The sequence below is a fragment of the Poecilia reticulata genome, linkage group LG21 (genome assembly GCF_000633615.1).
Source record: "Poecilia reticulata strain Guanapo linkage group LG21, Guppy_female_1.0+MT, whole genome shotgun sequence".
NCBI classification, from domain to species: domain Eukaryota; kingdom Metazoa; phylum Chordata; class Actinopteri; order Cyprinodontiformes; family Poeciliidae; genus Poecilia; species Poecilia reticulata.
Genome location: NC_024351.1, coordinates 23,184,582 through 23,204,460, shown reverse-complemented (window position 1 = coordinate 23,204,460; position 19,879 = coordinate 23,184,582). Strand labels below are relative to the sequence as shown.

Below are 19,879 nucleotides of genomic sequence, written 5' to 3'. Positions count from 1 at the left end.
CATGTGGCTTAATCACAGCTTTCTGAAACGTTAGATGCAGCAAGGAAGTTTGGAAGATTTTAAGGTTGCATTCACACCAGCCCTGATCAGTCCGCTCCAGTCGAGTTCTGGTTAGTTTACCTAAAAGYCCGGTTCATTTGGAGAGGTGAGAATCTATAATCAAACTCTGATCCACCTAAAAATGTAGATCTTAGTTTGGTTGAAGTGAACTGTGAAGGTGTGTGGGTGCATATGAATGCCAATCAGAGTGTAATCTCAACAGATTAAATGTGATCACATGTAATCAAGTTGCCTATTCTGAATGCTGAGATCCTTTTTTGTCATAATCCAAGATGCCAATCACACAATAAACCAAGTTGAACCACTCTTTTTAATAAAGTGCTATTGCCATAGGGGAGGTGATCTCGTTAAGGCTCCTCATAGCAACAGCAGCTTGCTCTTTGTTTTGTTTGTTTTTTTCCACTGTAACTGTGATTGTGGGTTTGTCACATTCTTTTGGGCATGAGGATCAGTTTGTCTTCCCACTGACTGCTCAGACTTGTTGGCAAACCTCTTTTCTCCTTTGTCTCATTTCCTGCGCTTGTCCAATCACGTCTTGTTAGCTGTGGTTATGAAAGGCATGGCTTTGAGTGAAAGTATATGGTTATATTCCAATAGTTTTTTAAACAGTCAAATTTTACTCACTTTGTTAAAACAATTGAGGAGGAAGTCATCTTTGTACTGGAGCTCCCAATGAGCTTCTAGTGTCTTGGTTTTAGGGAGTCTCATAACCCACATGCAGAACCAGCCATGAATGAGAACGTAGACATGAACACGATGGTTTATTCACTGGATTTGCCAGGTGAATGTACAACACTGGAGGAAGGAATGCCTGGAAGAGAGACTGGATCAGTTTGATCACTATTGGAAGGATAGATTTCTCTACATGCTGTTGAAGCGAGTGACACGTTGGAGGAGAAGTTGGAACCTGCTGTGTTTGGGTTGAACCTTACTTGCTGTGTGTGAGTCAGAGTGGAGCGTTCACCAAGGAAAGATCCAGATCAGGTCAGACACAAAAGGCTGGAGTAACGACAAAGAAAACCTTCTAACAGGAGGACTCACAGACACACAATGGGAAGGCAACATCTATTGTCTAACATAGTAAAACAGACTGGATTCGTCTAATCTAATTAGACTAATTAGACAGAATGGTTACTTATTCAGTCAAACGATCAGTTGAGTCAGTCAAGTTTATTTGTACACATGTAAACGTTGCAGGTCTCTGGCCGTTAAGGACTCTGCATTAGAAACTCTACATCCAAACTGACTGAGCCTGAATTGTTAAGTATAAGTAGAAACCTCTCAGCCTCTTTAAGTTCCAGGCCAGTAGGTACAACCTCACAAACCTGGCAGCTGTGACTGCAGTAAAAACTCKTTCTTCAAACTATCAGCTCAGAGGCACTGAATACAAATCCATGTCAATCCTTTGTGTGTTTTTCTCATGTGAAAACTAGATATTGTCAGAATTATAAACCATTGGAATCAAGAACTATTACCCAGCAGTAAGAGTTTAACAAACCAAGCAGAGGATATGTGTGTGAAAGTGTGAATGGGACTGATTTTATTTAAAGCCTATATCTGTTTTTCTGGAAACTGATTTAGATTTAGATTTTATTTATTGTCATTGCGCAAAGACACAAAAGTGAATTTGGCAATGAAATGTTGTTACTGGAATACCCAGAAAAAAACACTAAAAAATTGTAAGTGTGACTGTGAATGCATATAGGTATTAAAACATTTTACTGATGGAGGTAAGAAATAAAAATATATTAATTTGTTTATTTCACAAGGTAGTGAACATATCTTTTACTTTTACCTGATTTAGCCGTTCATGTTATTTTTGTGGAGTTGACGTTCTTTTCCCACCATTAATATGAATCCTTAGAGATATAATTTGATCCTTTAGAAATGAGTTTTAATTATTTTCAGATTGATTTTGTGTATTTTGTGATTTTTTTTTTGTTTGTTTCTTAGCTGGAGGCTGATTATTTTAGGCTACATGAAATAGATCTATTTTAAATCAAATCTAATAGATTTTTTTATTATCTTGTACTGATCAATAATATAGAAGATTGTATTTCTACATATATGCAGAKATATTTTCTTTTAGATGTACGCCATGTCATCACAGCTGGAAGCAGAGCAGCAGAAGTTATGGGAGAACCCCGAGGGCGCAATGTTGGTCCCACATGTCATTCAGTCTCCATRGTAACCAGCCAGTGCACCAGTTGGTGGATGATAGCGGTCCATACCTCCTCCAGTAACACTGAGGATTTGAACTCAGAAATGCACCACAGCATCAGGATGTGGGGTCAAAAACAGAAACACAGCAGTCTCATAAGGACATCACACAACCTTTCAGTCTGTCAACAAGCAAACTTGACTTTTGTATAGCARGAGATCGTTAAGAAAAAACTTTAAAAATTCAAAGATTGACTGCAAACAATCATATTAGACCTCTTTGCATGTCAATAGATTTTTGTAGTTTTGAATATTTATTGTTTTTTGTAACTGATCTTTGGAATAAATGAATTTAGTTTATTGTGCTCCTTGTTTATGCCTACAGACCAATTCTCCAAACTTTCTTCATTGGTATTATTGTTGAAGAGTTGTGTATTCTTTCTAGGGTGAAACAGAGTGCGTGCGTGTGTGTCTGTGTGTGTGCTATAGCTTTTAGTCTGGATGGTTAATTAAATGGGAATGTTATCTGCTGAACTTTATAGTTTACTATAGAAACATTTTAAATGCCATTGGCAAGTGGAAAAGGCCTGATCCATCCTAATTACTGAAAGGGTAAATACTTAGTCATGAAACATAAGCCAAGATAAAACTTTACTGTTAGTTTAAAGAAGTTTGTTACATCTTATCTGCTTCGCTGAACCTGCACCAGTTCATACTTTCAGCATGATCATGTGACCAGAACAAATTGAAGATTCATCACTGAATTACACTTTCACTGCTTTCATTCTTTTGCACATATTTTATGGAATCTTAAGGAATCTGCATTTTTTGAAGGAATCCTAACCTCCCACTCAGCTCCTCCAAACTAGCAGCAGCAAAGTGGCATTATGTGCCAGGAAAATACAAAATACCAACAATTTAAATTATCAAGCGCTAAAGCCTGGATGAACCAGCTTCTTTACTTAAAGCACTTTTCTTTTAAACATATACTATAGGGAGCTCATTTTATCTACACTTCTAGAACCCTACTAGAGTTGATTACAAGTGGAGCATTTAATTAATGCTTGCCTATTTGGCCGTGTGCACATTATTACATTTACACACCAGAACTTTTTCCAGTGTTTGTATCTCTCCTCTGCACACTGATGGAGGTTTTGTGGCAAGTACTGAGACCTTAATAAACATATTCCAAATTAAATATTTTGAATTCCTCAGTTTGTGATGTATCCATCAGTGACATGCGGTCAGGGGAGGTCATCATGGAAAAATATATAATAATAAAATCATTTATAAAGATATTTTCACCCTGTGGTTTGTACTATAAAGTAGCCTACCTATTTCATTTAATTTAACCAAATCTGATGTTATTTTTCTTCAAAATCGCTGAATTTTCGCATTTTCCCATTCAAATGGTTAGAAGCGAAGCCGGTGTTCTGTCAGATAAAAACAGAACACCGGCTGTTTCCTGTAGCATATAGCATGTATCCTGTATGCTACAGGATACATGCTATCCTGTAGCATACAGCATGTATCCTGGATGCTACAGAATACATGCTGTATGCTACAGGATACATGTTATCCTGTAGCATACAGCATGTATCCTGTAGCATACAGCATGTATCCTGTATGCTACAKGATACATGTTATCCTGTAGCATACAGGATACATGTTATCCTGTAGCATACAGCATGTATCCTGGATGCTACAGGATACATGCTATCCTCTAGCATACATGCTATCCTGACAGCGTATATGCAGTGAGTACGCATGCCCGCGCATGCGCATTAAGAAGTCCGACCGTCAATGGCGTTGTCAGTTCAGCATACGCAACAAGTTATAACGAAAATGTCATTAAATTGTTTATAATATGACATAATATGATAACTAGATAGATATACATGCGTTGTCGTGGTTTCAAAGTGTATTTAAAGCAGGTCTAGCTGCAGTCAACTACAACACATGCCCATGTAAAACTCAATAACCTACTTAACCGCTAAGTCAGGATGCCATATGACTGTTAATAACAAAGTGTATGATGATCTACGTCATGATTCTATGTTGCTGATTAAATAAAATCATATGGTAATGACAGCGTGTCTGAGCTAAGCGTATGACTATCTGATAACTATGCTGATCTGACAGAACACCCTGTGAGGCAGCAGCGAGCTGAGCTTCACCTGGGATTGCGCAACCTCTCGCTAACTGCACMGGTTGCCACTCTATGAGAGCATGCTCCTCCTGTCCGTACGTCGCCAATTAAATGGTTAAAAACATTTAATGTATGAACAGATTTTACATAATTTAGCTTATGTATTTAATGTACTGTGTTTTTATTGTCACCAACTGTGTGTGTACCGTGTTTCGTGTGCTAAGGAGCGATCAGAAACGGCAGAGAACAGATTCAAGGTGAGGCAGGCAGTTCTCGTGCCTCATCGCTGGGGGCGCTCATGAACCCAGACATTGTGACTCCACAACTGCAGAGTAAGAGACAGTAACAGCGATCTAGTCATACAGAAGCTGCGCTGATACAGAGAGCGAGGAAGACGTGGTTTTGAGTTGTACTTTAACGGTTTCTGCCTTTGCTGTTAAGCMCAGCACGAAATTAATAATATGTACATGTCTAAGTTTGATTGAGATAACGGAATTATTCTGCAGCGGCGGCGCGGCTAAGCATCACATGTTAAAGAATAGTCTTTTGCCCTCCAGCATTGTACGCATGCGCGAAATTTCCTTATGTAAACAATAACATGCAGGGGTCTAGATTTGTAAACCCGATTTTAATTAAGTCGGTGCCTCACCAGCTATGAACCTCACCGCACGTCACTGGTATCCATGTAGACTGTACACCTGGAATCTTTAGCAATAATGACATAGAGAGCTGCTCTTATGTTCTTATTTTCCTATTTTTATCTCACGTTGTCCAGACTGTGTTAAATTTGAAGTGTAAAGTCAGGAAGGTATATGACAGAAAACTGGAGCTGTAACTATTTTGGAAGAATTCTGTGTCCCACAGTTTGACCTCACTGATTTCGAGGTTTTCAACTCCTGCGGTTAGATATTACAGACAATGTGTAGCTGTCTATAGTTTTTTCTAACATGTAGCTGAGGCCTTGGAGACCAATTCTACACCTTGAGTTCACACTCTACAGTGTGTGACATTTGTAACCGTAGCTAATGACTACATAGCACTTCTGAATGTAGCGCAAGTGATTTCTCCCAACCCTGATCCCTGATAGCTTGATCCATGAGACTCACTGTGTTTCACACATTCCTGCTGAGCCATTTTAACTTTAGAACATTAAACTCTCACTCAGATGATGGGAAGTTATTGATGAACTGAGATGTGGGACAATTCCATCCAGATGAGATGGGTTTCATTTTCATCAGTGTGTGTGGTTGTTTTCTAGTTTTTATGTAAAATCCGTTTTGCATATTGGAACAAAAATGAGCCACAACTTACTCTGAGAATCAGTCAGGGAAAATACACCGTCCTCTCTGCTGTTATAAAACATCGAACCTGTTAGCGATTGCCTTTGACTGTACTTTTCTCTTTATCACACAGATACTGGATCCACAGGTGTGCTTAAACAAGCATCCAGGTTCAAACCATCCCTCTGGCAGACATGAGGAACAGAGGGTATGTTCTAACCTCTCCTATCTCCATGACTATCTATGATTTTATTTACTGTAACTGAGGCAGAAAAACGTTTTTTTCAAGGTGTTGAAATTGTAGCGAAGTACATATGATATAAACAATATTGGTAAATATCAGTTATAGGTCATAACAGCAATATTAAAACTGGATATTGATATCTGCTTTTATTTTCACATTGGTAGAATTTGGATTTGCAACATTATTCTCCACCAATAATGTTGCATTTAAGGTTGTATGTTTGAGCCTGGCTGAACAGAGACATCCCCTTCACATGAGCAGGGTTTTCCCCACTAAGCCTGGAGGGCCACCAGACTTTACTTGCCTTCCCTCCAGGCTAAGCATTGTTTATTTGAAATAGGGCTGGCGAATTGCCCTAGCACCTCCTACCAGTAGCAGGTTTTCTGGGGGAAATGCTACCTGTAGATCATTTGAAACTTTCCACCTCAGCCTGCCTCATATACAGCAGTTCACAGGAAACCTAAACTCCGGTCAGGTCCTTTAGATACTGGTTCTGGTTGCTCCTTCAGTCTCTAACGAGGAAGACGTCCACCTTAGTTGCCTCCACACGAGTCCATAGCGYATTAGCAGAGAAATGGAAGCAAAAGAACCAAATGATAACAGGCAACAGTTYTCACAGTCATTTAGTTGTGGCCTTAAAGCTGACTGAAGACAGAAGATGTTTTTCTCCAGTTTGACCTTAGCTGTCCCCAAATCTTGCCAAGATGGAAGATCGACTGCTGCTTCTCTTGGCTCATGTTGTTAACCAGGCACAGACCTCAGTAGGATGGAGCTGGTGTAGAGTGTAGGTAGGTCCAGTAGTAAATTTGCACCACGCTCATCTATCACCATGGCCATGGCTCTGCCTCCGCCTTTTTCTTCAGCTGAGCTGAGCTACGTCCCTGCTTATGCACGTTCTCTGGCACATAATTAATTCTGCCTCTCATATCTCTTCCTGTGTGTCAGCACCTCTGCTGCTTTATAGGCTCATTCTGGAATGAACTGACAGGTCTGCTTTGAAATATCACCAAATTAAGACTGCTGGCATGTGTAAGCAACTCAAATAAACACAAAAATCCACAAATCAAACGGAGGGCGCCATGGATGCCTCCTATTAAAACTTTGTCCACCCTGTGATCTTCAGAGGTTTGTTTTGTGGGCTGGAACGTTTGAACTGATTYCACATTCATCATGTCTGTGTTTCATTCAGCTTCGGCTTGCACACATCCAACACGTCAATGATGTGTTGGATGCTGGGTTCCTTCAGTCCTAAAACCGTCTGTCATTAATCCAGGTCAAAGTGGGTGTATTTTGTTAGTAATAAATGTTTTTAGTGTGTTTACCGGCTTCCTGCTCGTTCATTCCAGTTGTTTTTTTCCTAACAAAATTCATTCATTTTTGCTCCTCAAGGAGCTGGGAGGTTTGCCCAAGAACAGAGTGTAAATCCTTGGTCAGCAATATTGTCTGTCCATCTGGTTTCCATAGTAACAAACATTTACATGCTCAAAATCAGTAACGTCAAACTGTGAAAACACTGTAGTCTGACAGTGTTTTCACACCGTATGGTTCAGTAGACTTGGCTTGGTCGGGAACCAAAATTACAACATTTTTTACATTTTGGCCTGTTGTGGTTTGCTTTCACACCACGCTGCATCAAATGAACCAAACCTGTTCCCCCACTCAACTSTGGGGGCGCTACACCAAGAACCACTGAAGGAAACAACATGGAAACCTCTGAAGAAGACTCTGAGCACAACTTTGTTTTTCACAATGATGCAGTGGAGTTTAGTGGTGGTTGGATTTCTCTTTGTCTTTGATGAAAGACAATGAACCATATCTCCCCTTACGTTAGACTTGCGTGTTTGATTTGGTTATATTTACCCATGATGCCATACATTGTAGTCCACTTCCTGCTTTTGTCTCTGGTCYGCTTGGCGTTCACATATGCATTCAAACTGAACCAGAGTTCAACTTCTTCTATCAGTCATGTTTACTCATACCACTAGGTAGGTTCTCAAGACWAGTTGTTGCATTTAATTCTGAAGCTGAAGGTTAAAAATCCTTCTGTGCACATCTGGACAGAACATGTGCACGTGAASATGTGCAYGTGAACATGTGCATGTGAASATGTGCATGTGAAGGTGGCCGTGTGCAGCTCTAGTTTCATCCTGTTGTGTTTCCCTCTCTTACGTCTGGGTGAAGCTAAACACCGTGATCTGATGGAAATCACTGCAAGGAGATATGACAAGCTTTATTAACGAGGTTGCACTTACAGACGSAAAATATCCATGTACACACACAGTCCACTCAAGTCTGAGGCACAGCTTGGCAAACAGCTGTTCATCTGTGTTTAAATGATCACCTGTCAACCTGAATTTAGCTTGCAAGAGGTGGAATGTAAATTTTCTGTTCAGCCATTGTGGAGAAATCACCCACCACACCTCCTTCCGCTGTCATCTATCATAAAGTAGAGCCAGTGTGGTCCAGCGATTAATTTTTCTGATGTTCAAAGCTCCTCTCAGGAAGCTCTGAAAATAGCTCCAGTTTTATACAGGGATAGATTTGGRGGAAAAAGTTCAGTTATCTACTAGAAGACATGACAAATTTGATTTGTGAGAAATCATTTTATCTTTACCTCTTGGATTACCAATAACAACATCTACTTGTTTCCTGCACAAGATTTTGTATTGTATCTCAGTCTCAGAAGAAGCAGGCGTCACTAAAGGCTATAAAGCCTCTGAAAACCTTTATTTAGGTGAAGAAAACACCTAAATATGCCTTTGTAATGAATTASTGTGATGCTGTACCAAACTGTACCAATTAAAGCTCCAGTTGACTTGAATAAAACAGGACTGATGAATGTTGAAGCTACTTGTCTGTTGCTGTGTTGCCATTGACCATATAATTGCTCTAACGGGATTTACAGAAATATATTTGATAAATTAAAGTAAACTAAAGTTTAAAAAAAAACTTCAGTTTTTTGATAGAACATTTTTGTACTACGATGAGTAGCTGGTTTTTCAGCCGCATCAAAATGATGCATTTCATAAAACTGCAATGGATAAAAAATGTTTGCACTTGAACTCTTTGATTCTTTTCTTTTGCAATCTCTTCTGCTAACCGGTTTATTTCCATGTGTTCCTGCATAGACGATGTTTGCAGCAAACCTGACCACTTCATCCATTTCCTGTTTCCATTAAGTGGTGGTCACACATTCATTCAACATGTTCCAATTTACAAGGGCAAGAAAATAATTTGTTCTTTGATTAGTATGCAAGACTTTCAGATGGAGCACTACATCACCGTGCAATAGAACATGATTTATCCACTTAATTGATTTCTAGGGTTTCCAGCTCCTTCATCTATTTTTTTAAATGAAACTCAAGAGATGATTTTCATTCCATGAAGCGATTAAATAAACTAAAAAAAAAGAAAGAAAATACTGCAGCTAAACCCTGTGAAGTGATATCCAGGGTCATTACCTTCAGACTCTATGGTATTTTATWGTTTCATAATGCCGTCCTGACATGCTGCTGATGCCCAGCCATAAAGGAGAATAATAAAAGACAGTAGCCATGTTTATGTCAAAAGGCAGAYGYGGTGAGGTCGTCTCAGGCCACTGACGTCGCCACGTAACTTCTCCTCCTCCAGATATTTGACAGAGACTCCAGAGCACATCCAGCATCAAACAGGCACATAAACCTCCGTCCTTCACGCTGGGCCTTTCTTCATTGCTTTCTCGTCTGGGCCACTTAAGACGTGATCAGATGAGAGCGAGCAGAAGGACAGAGGAAATGCAGATTGGCATCAGTCTGGTCTGGAGCAGAACAGCTGCATTACAGAGACACCTGTCAGGCATTAAAGCCTCCACCCATTATTTTTCTGCAACATTAGCTTCTGATGGCTTTGTGTCTGCACCATCAGGACAATGCAGAGTGTAGGAGAAGGKAAAAGGATAAAAAATCCTTATAATGTCTTTGATTTTATTATGTTTTAGTCTATATTTAGTCTCTTTAGTTACACAGCCTCAGGGGGAAAAAGAGGGAAAGAAAACAGTCTCTTTATTTTATGAGTTGCTCTGCTGCGTCCGGCGCTCTGACTTGTTCTATTTCTGGGTTTATGTAGTGTGAGAGGTGGAGCAGGTTCACTGTCATGTTTCTTAGTGGGCTAATAATGCCACTTGGATCCGGCTCAACATTTTACATTAAATATGCACTATGCAGATGTTTTATTTCACAAATACCTTAAACTAAGCAAACTCTTAATGGAGTTTTTTTTTTGTCTAAAAAAAAATAATAGTTTTGAGTTTTTTTCATAATTAAAATTGGGGATTGAAAATCAAATGAAAGTGCTTGATTCCATAAGTGGTTTGAAAATGTGATTAAAGTAAATTTTGGGAGGATTCTGCACTCTGAATGGCAAACCTAATCGGATTTTAAACTGCTTTATTTCAGCTGGAAGCACTTAAACCATCGATCTGGTTGTTTGCTACATAAAATGCATTTGAAACCTATTTATTACCTGAATACACTGTATGCTTATTACATAGGCTGGAAAGACATTTCAAAGTTTTTTCTCACTCTCTGACAGCAGTAGCTCTTCCTGTTTCAGGGCAGTCAGGATGACCTGAATGATCTCTATTTGCTCATTGTTGAGGGTATGTTTGACAGAAGGGCTTTTTTTCAAGGAGTTTTTCAAATTTAAAAGTTTTAACTCGCTAAAAGATTGTGACTAGATCTTTAAACAATTTGGGAAATTTCAGATGACAATATGTTTTTTGTAATTTTMATTCTGTTGAGTTAAACTGAGGCATGCGTATGAGGGCATTTTCACGGTGAATGAGTGTTTCAGCATTTATTTGCTCAATCCATGAAGTAAGCATGAACACTGAAGGAAACAGGTTTGTGGTGAGATGAAACTTTTGTGGTTCCAGATTTCTGCCAAACCCCCTGAACTAAAGCAGGCTGAACACTAGACCGAGTTAAACGGCACCTTGGAAGTAGTTTAGTTTTGACTTAAAAGACATTCATAGAAGTACATAAAAAACCAACGTACAGCTTGCAAATGCAGAAATAAACTACGTGACATCTGATAGAACTAAAATTAATGTTAGCCCATTGCATGTTGTTACATTTGGAGGAAATCAGGATTTGATGGAACATTGATGGTTTACGGCTAATTTRTAAAACCTCATTTCAGCGTGTGATGTGTGTTCAGAAGATGGTTGTGTGCTGCAGTTATTMTGTTATTCCACAATTTTGTGAAAAAGGCTTTGAGATCACTAAGAATTGAAACCCCTGGTGTTCAGACAGCAGATGAAGAATTWTGCTTATTATAAATAGATTTTATAAAAAACAAACTGCATAGACACATATTTTTTTTTACACTGGTCATCAACTTTTTATGAGCCACCATGTATTGGCCAGTGACTTCATTTGTAGCAACAGGCTCTGTGGTTCCAAACCCTCTGCCACACTCCATGCCTGCCATGTTGGACTGGGGCTCCCGCCTGGTTAATGCACTGGTATGAATTATTAATTGTAATAAGTGAAGCTTCCAGGCTCTGTTCTTTATTGCGTCTTCCTTCACTGCTCTGTGGCATTAAAGAAATGGCAAAAGTGTCTCAGACAGATTGAGCCCATTAATAACAAAACTCTGCTTTGGCTCTTTCAGGACTTCCGACCTCTCAGCTCAAATGGCCTTTTCAGTGTCTGGCTGTCTGGAATGTAAAGCAGTTAAACTTCTTCTCCAAACCTTGTATTATATCTTCCTCTAGCTTCTTCATGTGAGGGCATCATCAGTGCTTTAATGCAAATATTTGTACCTAATAGAAACCCTATAAATAGTTTTCAACTACATTACCAGATTTGGTGGATTAAACAGAGGTCATTTTGATTCTTGTTTCTGTTGCTTCTTTAAGAAAAGGGAAATAAACTGTCTTGTGCTGCATTTATGGCCATTTGTCCTTTTAACTGAGCCACTGTCACATATTCTGTAGTCTCTAATGTTAAAAGGTATAACTGTTTATGTACCAAACTTGATTACAGAGTCTACTAGAAAAGCCTTTCTGGAGGGAAAATGGTTAGCCAGTTGTAAAATATTAAAGAATTTCAGCATACATTCTTCTAAACCTGGCTCATCTATTCCATGTTTTTCCCACTTGTGGAAAATACTGTGAAAAATATACTTAGAACCATTACTTGAATATATAATTCTGTGTGTAGAATGGAAATTTCTGTACATCCCACAACTGCCTTCTGACATACAGTTGCAAAATGAGGAATCTTTCAGTATCATTAAGAAAAGTGTATAGACAGAACTAGAGCATATCATCAGGGTGTCATGCATTCAGCTCTGTGCACCACAGAAGTTCCACAGAACTCTCAGAATGTAGGTAATCAAGCACATCAGTTTGATGATTTGCACTGTTTTTAACAAAGTTCCTTTATTTAACTGATCAAGAGCCCAACAGATGCACAAGCAAGTCCAAGTGGTGAATTTCTGAACTACAGTGGATCACTGCACAAACCTCCATTTGCAGTTCCATCCATCCATCCATTTTCTTGCACCCTTGTCCCTCAGTGGGGTCGGGAAGATTGCTGGTGCCCATCTCCAGCTAACGTTCCGGGCGAGAGGCGGGGTCACCCTGGACAGGTCGCCAGTCTGTCGCAGGGCAACACAGAGACACACAGGACACACAACCATGCACACACACACTCACACCTAGGGGCAATTTGGAGAGGCCAATTAACCTGACAGTCATGTTTTTGGACTGTGGGAGGAAACCGGAGTACCCGGAGAAAACCCACRCATGCACAGGGAGAACATGCAAACTCCATGCAGAAAGACCCCVGRCCGGGAATCGAACCCAGAACCTTCTTGCTGCAAGGCAACAGCTCTACCAACTGCACCACTGTGCAGCCCATTTGCAGTTCATTATTCATAAATACTTTTTGTCTAACGTAACTCTAAATTATTCAGGAAATCCTGCCTCTTCATGGATGTTTTTGCAGAGCTTATCTGAAATATTAAAAAGAAACTGCAGTTTGGGAAGCTTAACTACTTGCCGCGTTGCTGGGGTTGGCAAAGCAGCCAATCCAGGAGCACCATTTGTTTTCCTTGGTATTAATTGGCTGTRCCTTTAAGAGTCAAGCTAACACGGTACGTTCAAACCGAACACCTTTAGTGCATCAAAAACACTTCAAGTTTGACGCGTGTGACATTGAAAACTTCMAAACTTACAAGACTTAGCTGACGTAGTTTACAAGACAGCTAAATACATTGGTGATTTAGAATTTACCTGGAAACATTGATTTAGGGAAAGCTAAGTGTTTCAATGTTAGCACTAAACTGTCGCTAATGCGCTGTTAGCAGATTAGTGGAAGTGTCCCACTGCTTATCAGCTAKGTGAACTATTGGTGATTTAAAAACAATGGCAACCCACTGACCTCTACTGGAATAAAAAATGTCTGAGAGGAAACRCAAAGAGACTAAACAAATTCTCTTTGGATGGCACTTCAAAGCTTCAGCCTTGGAAATAGGTTATCTTCTCCTTCAAGGTTAAAGGTTGCATTGTGGCCTTAACAACAGTTAATGATTGAAAACCTCACATGAAAAGTTGCTTACTTTTCATATGAGGTTTTGTACTTTTCTTGCTTGCTCCCTCGTTTTAAACCATAATCAGCTTAAATGGTTACAAATATAATCCTAAAGCACAGCTGAGCACAATTTCAAACTCTRTTGGTCTCTTTGTGCTCGACAGTTGCAAATACCTCAGAAAATCTCCAGARGTCTGATTTTTGTGTCCAAACCACCTGAAGAATTTTCTAGGTCCGATTGACAAATATACAAAAGCTAGAAACCAAACTGTGAYCCTACTGCAGTTTGGACCAGAGCAGCCAAACATCCACAGTCACTGTGTGCTGTCCAAATCACATGTGGTCAGCAGAACTTRTCCCACGTTGAGAYATGGTGTCTTCGATTACGAGTGTTTGTTCCACAGRTAGTGYGACCACTCAATGCATGTTAGCCATGCTGGCTATCAAGTACCAAGTTGGTGATCTAATATTAATACAGACAGGGGCTCATAACAGGAAGGTCAGATTTGATTGCCGTCACAAACGTCCCATCTATCAGCAGCTGTGTGTGCTGTCAGGATGTCCTTGAGTGAGACGCTGCTCTGCTCCTGTTCTCTTTACCGCCTGTCCCTCTGGATCAGTGTCAGTGGAATGACCGCTCTACAGACGGACRGTGGTTACACATGGCCATCTGTGACTGACATCAGTCTGTGTCGTTACATGACACAATATGAAAAGAATGTCTCAGAACTGGAAAAARCTATTGRTCTGTGAGAAAACAAGTTAGTCCCTGTGTCAGCATCTGTAATGATCAATATTTCTGGGAAAATATTTGTAATCACCATGAAGGTGTGCTTGTGTGTATATGGACACAGCGTTGGGGGTTTGGAGTTCTGTACCTGGCTCTTYGGCTATGCAGTGCTGCCTTCTGCCACACAACATTTCATGTCATTTCAGATCTGCCAGTGGGACATTTTGTACTTTAAGAAGTCTGCTCAGTTCTCATCTCCCTTCAGGATTTCTCCTACTGAGCTGGATTCTTCTGGTGGAGTTTCAACCAACCAGTGAACAAGTAGAAGGAGGAGTTGTGAAAGATTATGTTTTTTAGAATTGTAGTTTGCCTATTCTTGTAGTTTGGTAAYGGGGTTGGAAGAAGTGAATGAAGCCATTCAGTCCATGTTGGCCACGGTTCCAAATATGAAGCAACTAAAGGCGGAGCAAAAGGAATGTTTATGATATGTCATTGTGGACTTTTCTCCACATGGAGTTGTTTACTGCGCATGTCGTTTCCTGTTAGCTTCCAGAAAGCAGTCGTTCCGAATATCCGAGGGTCCAGACCGTCTGTACGAAGCAAAGCGTAGAACAAAGGCCTGGTTTTACCAGGTGAGTCTAAACTCAATCCCTAGTGAGAAATTTTTCCTTCACTCTACAATGATGSACTCTTTTGTGTTGGTTGTTTAAATACTAAAAGCCCAAGGAAACTTGCAGTGTGTAAAGTGTGCAAGTTGAAGGGGTATGAATGACACCAACACACACTTCCTTATTTCTGTCAGTCTGCATCCTGTCTGATGTGCAGCATTAGGTGAAAATGCCAAAACTGTATGACTTGTGATTCTGAAGAAAAAGGTTTTTACTATCTATCATAAAGTATTATGACAATGAGTTAATGCAGCACATCTTGAAGGCTGTTTTACTGTGTGCTACTTCTTGTGGGCAACTGTGACATTATCCAGGCAGCCATGACAGCGATGATGATCATCAAGAAAGAGGATCCATTTTTCAACACGCACACTGGTGTCTTTACTCAAAGCAGACCTGTCAGTGGCAATCAGGAGTTACCTGATGACTGGAAAAACWTTGAAAGTTTTTGCTTAAAAGCTGCATGACTTATTACCCCCCCCCGTGCACATGTTGCCTCCTGCGGCAGGCCTCCCTCCGTACCTCCAGCGACCCCCTGGTCTCCCTCACAGCTCCACAATCTTGAGCAATCTCCAAGACGTTCACACAGGCTGTCAGACCCCTGCAAACATCCTGTCTGCATCAACGGAAGCTGAGTGGGTTGGGAAAGAAGCATCTCATCCTTTGATGTAGTTTCTGAAGGCTGCATTTATATTGCACTGCAACTGATTAGAACTGGAAGGATGTCCCAAGGTTGCTGCATTACCAGTCAGTGAAGACAAACTGATAACAGCCTAATCTGACTGTCAGGGAGGTGAATCATAAAGCAGATATAACAGCTAACCCTGCAGTGTTTGTCATGACTTGGACRCTCATCATCTCCAGTACACATTACTCAAATTTAACCTCTGCTGGCCTGTTTAACATCTCSTTGTGTCTCCCAGAGGCTCTTGGCCAGCCCGGATATGAGATGACATAACAAGGTTTTTCCTCTGTGTCATGTTSTTGGATGTCTGTTGTTCAAATTGGTTGCATCTTCATGTCAGGTRGCAGTCATGCAATGCTGTAAAAACTCAGATCCTTGCATTACTCGACAGTGTTTTCAAAAGCAAATGTAATGCTTCTCTAATCCTAGGTGCATACCCAGTAGAGATGGGCCGGTCGCGAACGTTTCAGCTTTTAGAGTGCACAACGAGAGCCATGCTTCAACATAAGGGGCAGGGCTACGAGTAGCACACCACATGAGAGGTGGACGGAGAGAGGATAAGAAGGAGAGAGAGAGAGAGAGAGAGAAACAAAGAGGAAGCCACCCCACCACATTTTTTACCTTTTGCTGCTCAGTTCTCACTCAGCAGAGCTTTGCTTTGATTAGCGTGGCGGCCTTGTGGCCAATCACGTTTGAGCTTGTGGGATCAAGTCATTATGTGAAGTCAGAGAGGGGGACAGTCAGGTGAGTCCATCCTAATAGGGTGTGGTGTGGAGGAGAGTTTTTTTTGGAAAAACCTGTAAGAGAAGCAGCATTTGGCTGGAGATTAAGGTTATTATATAATAAAAMATGTATTATTATAGGTCTGTTTGGTGGATTTTTTTTGCAGTGATTTCTTCATTTGCTTTTGTTAATTAAAATTCTGATTAAAATATTATACAAAAGTAAGAATGTGTGTTTTCATAACAGAATACATACAATTAAGGAAATAAAAGGCTTTTCATGTAGGGAACAGTGACTGCAAAATGATTATATGAGGCTGCAGATGACAATAAATAAAGAGCCATTTGGGAGCCGAAAGAATCGGCTCTGTGAAAAGAAAATTCCCATCACTCCTACCCAGGTGTTTCACACAGTTGAATGGTTGCTATTGGAGACTCAGGTTTTTCAATCATGCATGAAAGGATTAAAGCAACACTCCAGGTTTGTTTTTGATGAGAGAATGACATTATGACATGATGGAAAGCTCAACAAAGATGACTTTGAAAGTTTATCACAGTGTTAATGGAAAAGATTTTCTGGAGTATACTCCAACTTTATTCATTTCCAATATAAAACCTGAAATATTTTCTAACAATCCATGTTTTATTCTTACGTTTGATTGAGGTGACACTAACATAGCTAGCGTCACTAGATATTTTTGAAGCAGTTTTAGGAGCTGGTTGTTTCAAACATCTTGTGGCAGTTTTTTTTCTGTGGATTTGTCCTATTTTGTGTCTACAGTTTTGTCATCTTGTCACTTGAATCCAGACAGACGCACAATGGAGAACTCATCACTCTGCAGGGGGCACGCCATCTGCTGCACAACAATTTCCTTTTTCTTCTGAGGTTGAGAGCAGCGTTGTAGTTCTTTGACAGCAGAGTGGAGCAGAGCTGATCCGATAACTGAAGAATTCAAACATCTGAAGTGGCAAAAATTGTTTCTATGGCACTTTCACAGGAGGAAACTTGTCAATGAAGGGTGTGTCCCCATCTGTCAAACCAACTGTGCCTCTGACAATGGCATTTTCAGTTTCCCAATTAGTTTCCTAATGTCTGCTCAATTTATTGACTTTGAAACTAATGGCTTCAGACGCAAGAGAAAATAGCACAAGGTTTTCTAATATAGTATCATGTTATGTGATGTATTCAGCATTCCATCTTTATCTTAATTCTGTGCTGAAAATTTCACAAGTTGGAATTACAAAAATAAATTTGCTGATGGACACATGCCAGTTTTGAAATAAGTCACGTTTTTCAATGAAAAGTTTTTGCCTCAGGTTGAGGGGGTTTTTCAGCCTTATTGAAATGTGTGTATTTCACAGAACTAAACTGTAAAAGTTTTTTCCGCATCATGAGTATAAAGCAGTAACATACTGCTGGCCTCAGCGTGCAGCTGGCTCCAGAGGCCTCACACTTCAGCCAAAGTTTATCATGAAGTTCTTCTGTAAAATCGCTGGCTGTAATTTCCCCAAAATGCTGCATAAGCAGCCGCTCCCAAGTAGGCGGGGCTTGTTGCTCTGACGTCTCCTCTGATTGACTGATAGATTATGAGCGCTAGCACCATGACTCAATTATGAATATATACCACGTAACTCTTTACAGCCATCAAAACCATGATYTTTGATGTGATTTTAATTCAATTTCTTGTTTATTGGAATCATAGAAATTGCAGAATGTATTTTTTTTTTTTTTTACATTAGCAGAATATATGCAATGTTTTGTGGTGATTTGTAATGGAAATGCAGCTACTGTTGCAGGCTGACCCCTCCTGAGCCTGTCCTGCTCCGTACATCAGGCTTCTGAGATGATTTCATCTGCAGGAAGAATTCAGAAAGACCTTTTCCTCTATCTCACCCCAACACGAGGAGCAGAAAGCGTTGGACAGCATGTCGGGGAAACCGAACAAACCCCACAGAGACAGGCTGTGGMGTGGCAGAGAGTTCTGGGAATGGAGCACAGACATGACAGGTGGCGCCTGGAGGCCCAGTAACGCTGCCTGTCTGTCTGGAAGGCCAGAGCCAGGTCCCAGCCGCTCCCTGCTGCTTCCCCAGCAGAGATCTGGACGGCTGGTCGGGCCACAGAGCCTCCTCTGTCCTCTGTGGAGTTCTCTCTGCTTCCAGGTGTTTTTACCTGATGTTCAGGGTTCTCTCAGATGTTAAACAGTCTCCTGTAACACACACACACACACGCACACACACACACACACGCACGCACGCACGCACACGCACACACACACACACACACACTCATGCAAACACTCTCTGCATCACGCTTTTCACATGCCCTCTAACAAATCCTATTAGTGCACTTAACTCGAAAGCTAAAAACAGGCCTTCATACTTAATCCTGTTAGTTTTGACAGTGTACAGTGAAGATGTGGCACAAAGCAAACAATCATATCAGTCTCATGGTGGAGGAAGTCAGATCTGCTGTCAGTAATGGATTAGATCTGATGTGTGACTATCCAGAGCAGGTCAAAGGGCCTACTTCAAGTCAGATCATGTTTTTAGGCTTCCAAACCTCTGACTCAGTTTCCTATACAGGAACGAAAGAATTCTTGAATTCAGAAATTGAGGCCTTGTCCACAAACAGCTGGGTGTTTTTTAAAAATGAATATTTACACCTCATCCCTTAACACAAGGTTGGTTTCAGAAACATTTTCATCCACATGAACCTGCACAAATATGTCCTGTAGTGTTGTTTTAAACATGCCAAACCCATAGGTGGCAGTGCAGAGCAAAGCTAAAACCTGTCAGCCAATCAGATTGCTTAAAAAAAAACAGACTTCTTATCAGGAATTAAACATGGCCGCAGGAAGTTCATGTATGTGGACCTATATACAGTTTGGATTACTTATAAGCAGTTTATTGGAATGAAAATCAAAATCAAATCAATCAAATTTTATTTGTCTAGCACATTTCAGCAGCAAGGCATTTCAAAGTGCTTTACATGATAACAAACACAAACACAGAGTCATGCAACATAGAATCAACAATCAAAACATTACATTAAGTCAAGTGTCTTAGTGAAGTTACTAAGACACGAGGTGATGGTGGTTGGGAGTCATGTCAAAGCAAGTATGTGGATATATACTTGCTTTGTATACACTATATCCACATTGCTTTCTATTGGAGCATTATTGTGACTGTAATGCGCGGAACCATAAGTCTCTGTTTTCTCATGTACAAACACAAATATGGAGTTTTATCAAATCTCCACTCTGGTCAAAATTTTTAATAAATAATAGTTTTTAGTGATATAAAATGGAATCTTTGTGTGGATGAACAGTCAAAGCGAATACAAGTATATTTGTTTTCCCAGATATCTCTCTGTATGTATGTTTGTGTGAACCACATGATTCATATTTAATACTAAAATGAGGTCACATTTCTCATTGATAATTGTTTCTTATTCCAGTGTCTCTCATAAATGAATAAAGCTTTATGTATTTACTTTCAAAAYTCCATTTTCCATCCATCCATCCATCCATCCATCCATCCATCCATCCATCCATCCATCCATCCATCCATCCATCCATCCATCCATCCATCCATCCATCCATCC

At 40.2% G+C, this 19,879-nt stretch overlaps 1 protein-coding gene across 1 annotated transcript in view; it reads left to right on the top strand.

Moving 5' to 3' along the window:
- The first annotated feature begins 5,775 nt into the window (after positions 1-5,775).
- LOC103458003 (heparan sulfate glucosamine 3-O-sulfotransferase 5) overlaps positions 5,776-19,879 on the top strand; it is a 27,293-nt gene continuing 13,189 nt past the window's right edge. The window contains exon 1 of the mRNA XM_008398522.2: positions 5,776-5,857. The gene's annotated coding sequence lies outside the window, so the exon portion shown is untranslated. The remainder of the gene's footprint in view (positions 5,858-19,879) is intronic.